This window comes from Elephas maximus, chromosome 4, assembly GCF_024166365.1.
Source record: "Elephas maximus indicus isolate mEleMax1 chromosome 4, mEleMax1 primary haplotype, whole genome shotgun sequence".
In the NCBI taxonomy this organism is placed as follows: domain Eukaryota; kingdom Metazoa; phylum Chordata; class Mammalia; order Proboscidea; family Elephantidae; genus Elephas; species Elephas maximus.
Window position 1 is genome coordinate 130,422,315 of NC_064822.1, and position 6,713 is coordinate 130,429,027.

Below are 6,713 nucleotides of genomic sequence, written 5' to 3' on the forward strand. Positions count from 1 at the left end.
AGCTTGGTTTAAAGTTAGAAAAGGTGTGTGTCAGGGTTGTATCCTTTCACCATACCTATTCAATCTATATGCTGAGCAAATAATCCAAGACGCTGGACTATATGAAGAACTGAGCATCAGGATTGGAGGAAGACTCATCAACAACCTGTGTTCTGCAGATGACACCACTTTGCTTGCTGAAAATGAAGAGGACTTGAAGCACTTACTGATGAAGATCAAAGACCACAGCCTTCAGTATGAATTACACCTCAACGTAAAGAAAACAAAAATCCTCACAACTGGATCAAAAAGCGACATCAAGATAAATGGAGAAAAGATTGAAGTTGTCAATGATTTCATTTTACTTGGATCCACAATCAACACCCATGGAAGCAGCAGTCAAGAAATCAAAAGATGCATTGCATTTGGCAAATCTGCTGCAATGGACCCTTTAAGGCACTGAAGAGCAAAGATGTCCCCTTGAAGACTAAAGTGTTCAAGACCCAAACCACGGTATTTTCAGTCACATTCGTATGTGTGTGAAAGCTGGACAATGAATAAGGAAGACAGAAGAAGAACTGAATCCTTTGAATTGTGGTGTTGGTGAAGAACATTGAATATACCATGGACTGCCAAAAGAATGAACAGATCTTGGAAGAAGTACAACCAGAATGCTCCTTAGAAACAAGGATGGCGAGACTGTGTCTTACATACTTTGGACATGTTGTCAGGAGGGATCAGTACCTGGAGAAGGACATCATGCTTGGTAAAGTACAGGGTCAGCCGAAAAGAGAAAGACCCTCAACAAGATGGGTTGACACAGTGGCCGCATCAATAGACTCAAGAATAACATGGATTGCAAGCGTGGCACAGGACTAGGCAATGTTTCATTCTGTGGTACATAGAGTTGCTATGAGTAGGAACTGACTCGAGGGCACCTAACAACAACAACATATCAAAAATACATGGCTAGGTGCCATAGAAGATGGATATAAGTAAGAGGAATTTCTAGTCTAGTCGGATAAGCAAATACGTAACCAACTAAACGTAGTAGAGACTTGCTGAAAATGCTATTAAAATAAATAGAAAATAAGTAAGGTTTCCATAGGCAGAGTAGGTAGGGGGAGAGCATACTGCATACCAGATTGGGGAGTTAAGGCAGAGAAGAGAGTGGGTGCACAACAAATACCAAAAATGGTGAATTCCCCTCTGTGGCTGGAGATGAAGTTCATGGCATGATCTTAGTAAGTTATGCTATTTGTTAGGTTTAGCGATCAGTTGATGGGTTTCAACCACAGTAACATGTGGCTCTTGCTAGAGACTCTTGTTACACAGTATTGGCACTAGAGAAGAAATAACTTCTATTACCCAGTCCTCAGATACATTTTGAATAATATCATTTCCTCCCTGTATTAACCAGTTGCCTGACTCAAAAAAGCAACAAGATCACAGAGTAAATTAAGTGCAAAAGTAGATGATGTCTGGAGTTTGGATAGAGGCAGGAGACCCAGGAAAAGAAATTTTTTTCTCTGCTTAATCTATTTTGCAAAGGCAGGTTTTATATTACAGGGATATTGAGAGCTAAGAGAACAGAAAGTGATCAGTAATAATTGAGAGAGGAAAAATTAAACTGGTCCAAATTAGTCAAGCCCAAGCTATTTACCATTTTCCAGAGACTCTTCCATTTCAGGGGCCAACAAAATGCCACAACGGCATAAGGGCCAGGCCCTGCTCATCAGGCAGGGGCTGTCCCCACAGGAAGCCACTTTGACCTATAGCCAGGCTGCTGGGCTTGCAGGGAGCAGCTGCTAAGAGTGCTGGTCCTGTTTCACAAGGCTGTTATGCAGTAGAAGGGCAGCCCCACTTGAAAGGGAACTCATTTACCTAAAACTTTCAGCACCTGGGCTCCATCAGAGAGCCTGACAGAGTTCCCACCCCAACTCCCCCACCTCCGTCATACTTTCCTCACAGCCTTGCTGCCTCAGCTGAGATGAGATTACATCCTCTGCACAACCTCAGCCAAACTCCAAAAGAACAAGATCAGCTGAGTAGTCAGGGGAGTGCAGCTGCCCTGACTATGCTATTCCAAGGCTCTCAGTGGCTTCAAGAAAGCAGCATGCATGACTTCACTTATGCAAGTGGACTATTTACACCCTTTGACAAAATCCATGCCAGTGCTTTCTTTCATTAATACAGTTTTTTTTTTTTTTTTATTGTGCTTTAAGTGAAAGTTTACAATTCAAGTTACAAACATTGTTACGAGACCCTAGTTGCTCTCCCTACAATGTGACAGTGCTCTCCTTCTCACCACCCTGTATTTCCTGTGTCTATTCAACCAGCTCCTGTTCCCCTCTGCCTCCTTATCTCACCTCCAGACAGGAGCTGCACACATAGTCTCATGTGTCTACTTGAGCCAAGAAGCTCACTCCTCACTGGTATCATTTTCTGACTTATAGTCCAATCCCTGTCTGAAGAGTTGGCTTCGGGAATGGTTCCAGCCTTGGGCTAACAGAGGGCCCAGGGGCCATGACCTCTGGGGTCCCTCCAGTCTCAGTCAGACCATTAAGTCTGGTTTTTTTACAAGAATTTGAGATCTGCATCTCACTGTTCTCCTGCTCCATCAGGGATTCTCTGTTGTGTTTCCTGTCAAGGCAGTCATCGGTGATAGCCGGGCACTGTCTAGTTCTTCCGGTCTCAGGCTGATGGAGTCTCTGGTTTATGTGGCCCTTTCTGTGTCTCGGCCTCATATTGACCCTGTCTCTTTGGTATTCTTCATTCTCCTTTGCTCCCAGTGGGTTAAACCAATTGATGCATCTTAGATGGCCGCTTACTAGTTTTTAAGACCCCAGACACCACTCACCAAAAGTGGGATACAGAATGTTTTCTTAATACACTTTGTTATCCCAATTGACCTAGATCTCCCCTATAACCATGGTCCCCAGACCCTCACCCCTGCTACTCAGTCTCTTGAAATATTTGGTTGTATTCAGGAAACTCCTTAGCTTTTGGATTAGTCCAGTTGTGCTGACTTCCCTGTATTGTGTGTTGTCCTTCCCTTCACCTAAAATAATTCTTGTCTACTACCTAATTAATGCATACCCCTCTCTCTCCCTCCCTCCCTCACCACCCTCGTAACTACCAAAGAATGTTTTCTTCTGGGTTTAAACCTTTTCTTCAGTTCTTATAATAGTGATCTCATAAATATTGCCCTTTTGCAACTGACTAATTTCACTCAGCATAATGCCTTCCAGATTTCTCCACGTTATGAGATCTTCACGGATCCATTGTTATTCTTTATTGTTCCGTAGTACTCCATTGCATGAATATACTATCATTTGTTTATCCATTCATCCGTTGATGGGCATCTTGGTTGTTTCCATCTTTTTGGTATTGTAAACAGTGGTGCAATGAACATGGGTATACATATATCTATTCATGTGAAGGCTCTTATTTCTGTAGGATATATTCCAAGGAGTGGAGTTGCTGGATCATATGGTAGTTCTATTTCTAACCTTTTAAGGAGGCGCCAAATCAATTTCCAAAGTGGTTGTTCCATTTTACATTCCCACCAGCAGTGTATAAGTGTTCCAGTCCCTCCACAACCTCTCCAACATTTATTATTTTGTGTTTTTTGGATTAATGCTAGCCTTTTTTGTTGTTGTTGTTGTTGTTGTTTTTGTTGTTGTTGTTGGAGTAAGATGGAATCTCATTGTAGTTTTGATTTGCATTTCTCTAATGGCTAATGATCGTGAGCATTTCCTCATCTATCTGTTAGCCACATGAATGTCTTCTTTGCTGAAGCGTGTATGTCCTGTACCCATTTTTTAATTGGGTTGTCTTTTTGTTGTTGAGCTTTTGCAATATCCTGTAGATTTTAGAGATCAATCATTGATCAGATTTGTTGTAGCCAAAAACTTTTTCCCAGTCTATGGGTTGTCTTTTTACTCTTTTGGTGAAGACTTTGGATGAGCATAAGTGTTTGATTTTTAGGAGCTCCCAGTTATCTAGTTTCTCTTCTGGTGTTTGTGCATTCATAGTAATATTTTGTATACTGTTTATGCCATGTATAAGTGCTCCTAGTGTTGTCTCTGTTTTTACTTCCATGATCTTTATTGTTTTTAGATTTTATATTTAGGCTTTTGATCCATTTTGAGTTAGTTTTTGTGCATGGTGTTAGTTATGGGTCTTGTTTCATTTTTTTGCAGATGGATATCCAGTTATGTCAGCACCATTTGTTAAAGAGACTATCTTTTCCCAATTTAACGGACTTTGGGCCTTTGTCAAATATCAGCTGCTCATAGGTGGATGAATTTATGTCTGGATTCTCAATTCTGTTCAATTGGTCTATGTATCTGTTGTACTAGTACCAAGCTGTTTTGACTGCCTTGGTGGTATAATAGGTTCTAAAATTAGGTAGTGTGAGGCCTCCCACTTTGTTCTTTTTCAGTGATGCTTTCCTTGTCTGGGGCCTCTGCTCTTTCCATATGAATTTGGTGATTTGTTTCTCCATCTCATTAAAAAACACCATTGGAATTTGGTTTGGGATTGCATTGTATCTGTAGATCGCTTTGGGTAGAATAGACATTTTGCAATGTTGAGTCTTCTTATCCATGCACAAGGTACGTTTTTTCCACTTATGTAAGTCTCTTTTGGTTTCTTGCAGTAGTGTCTTGTAGTTTTCCTTGTGTAGGCCTTTTCATCTCTGGTTAGATTTATTCCTGTGTATTTTATCTTCTTGGGGGCTACTGTAAATGGTATTGATTTGGCGATTTCCTCTTCGATGTTATTTTTGTTGGTGTAGAGGAATCCAACAGATTTTTGTGTGTTTATCTTGTATCCTGATGCCCCGCTGAACTCTTCTATTAGTTCCAGTAATAGTCTTGTGAATTTTAGGGTTTTCTGTGTATAAGATCATATCATCTGCAAATGAAGATACTTTTACTTCTTCCTTACCAATTTGGATGCCTTTTATTTCTTTTTCTAGCCTAATTGCTCTGGCTAGGGCCTCCAGCACAATGCTGAATAACAGTAGCGATAAAGGTCATCCATGTCTGGGTCCCATTCTCATTGGGAATACTTTCAGATTCTCTCCATTTAGGATGATGTTGGCTGTTGGCTTTGTATAAATGCCCCTTATTATGTAGAGATATTTCCCTTCTCTTCCTATTTTGCTGAGAGTTTTAATCATGAATGGGTGTTGGACTTTGTCAAATACCTTTTCTGTATCAATTAATAAGATCATGTGGTTCTTGACTTCTGTTTTATTTATGTGACAGATTACATTGATTGTTTTTGTAATGTTAAACCAACCATCCGTACATACCTGGTAAGAATCCCACTTGGTCATGGTGATTTTTTTTTTTTTTTTTTGATGTGTTGTTGAATTCTATTGGGTGGAATTTTGCTGAGGATTTTTGCATCTAAGTTCATGAGGGAAATAGGTCTGTAATTGTCTTTTCTTTGTGGTGTCTTCTCCTGGTTTTGGTATCAGGGTTATGCTAGCTTCATAGAATGAGTTTGGGAGTATTCCATCCTTTTCTATACTCTGCAATACTTTTAGTAGAAGTGGTATGAACTCTTCTCTGAAAGTTTGGTAGAATCCTCCAGTGAAGCCATTAGGGCCTGGGCTTTTCTTTTGTTGGGAGTTTTTTAATTACCTTTTCAATCTCTTCTTTTGTTATGAGTTTACTTAGTTGTTCTACCTCTGTTTGTGTTACTTTAGGTAGGTAGTGTATTTCTAGAAATTTGTCCATTCCTCTAGGTTTTTAAATTTGTTATAGTACAATTTTTTGTAATATTCTGTATGATTCTTTTAATTTCAGTTGGGTCTGTTGTGATATTGCCCATCTCATTTCTTATTCGGGTTATTTGCTTCCTTTCCTGTTTTTGTTTTGTCCATTTGGCCAGTGGTTTATTGATTTTTATTCATGTTTTCAAAGAACCAGTTTTGGTTTTGTTAACTCTTTTGATTGTTTTTCTATTCCGTATTTCATTTAATTCTGCTCTAATTTTTATTATTTACTTTCTTCTGGTGGCCAAGGTCTTCTTTTGCTGTTTGCTTTCTATTTTCTTGAGTTGTAGGGTCAATTCTTTGATTTTGGACCTTTCTTCTTTTTGGATATGTGCATTTATTGCTATAAAGTGACCTCCGAGCACTGTTTTTAGTGTGTCCCAAACGTTCTGGTAGGATGTGTTTTCACTGTCATTTGAGTCTATGAATTTCTTTATTCTGTCTTTAATTTCTTCTATAACCCAATAGTTTTTTAGCAAGGTGTTGTTCAGTCTCCACGTGTTTGATTTTTTTCCTTGCTTTTTCTGTTATTGATTTCTACTTTTACGGCTTTATGGTCAGAAAAGATGCTTTCTAATATTTCAATATTTTGGATTCTGTTCCCAAAACCAAACTCGTTGCCATCAAGTCAATTCAAACTCATAGCCACCCTATAGGGCAGAGTAGAACTCTGCTATGGCGTTTCCAAGGAGTGCCTGGTGGATTCAAACTGCTAACCTTTTGGTTAGCAGCCGTAGCGCTTTACCACTACACCACCAGGGTTTCCTGAATTCTGCCAAGACTTGCTTTATGGCCTAATATGTGGTCTCATCTAGAGAATGTTCCATGTGCATTGGAAAAGAAAGTATACTTGGCTACAGTTAGTTGGAGTGTTCTGTATATGTCTATGAGGTCAAGTTGTTTGATTGTGGCATTCAGATTTTCTGTGCCTTCACCGAGCTTC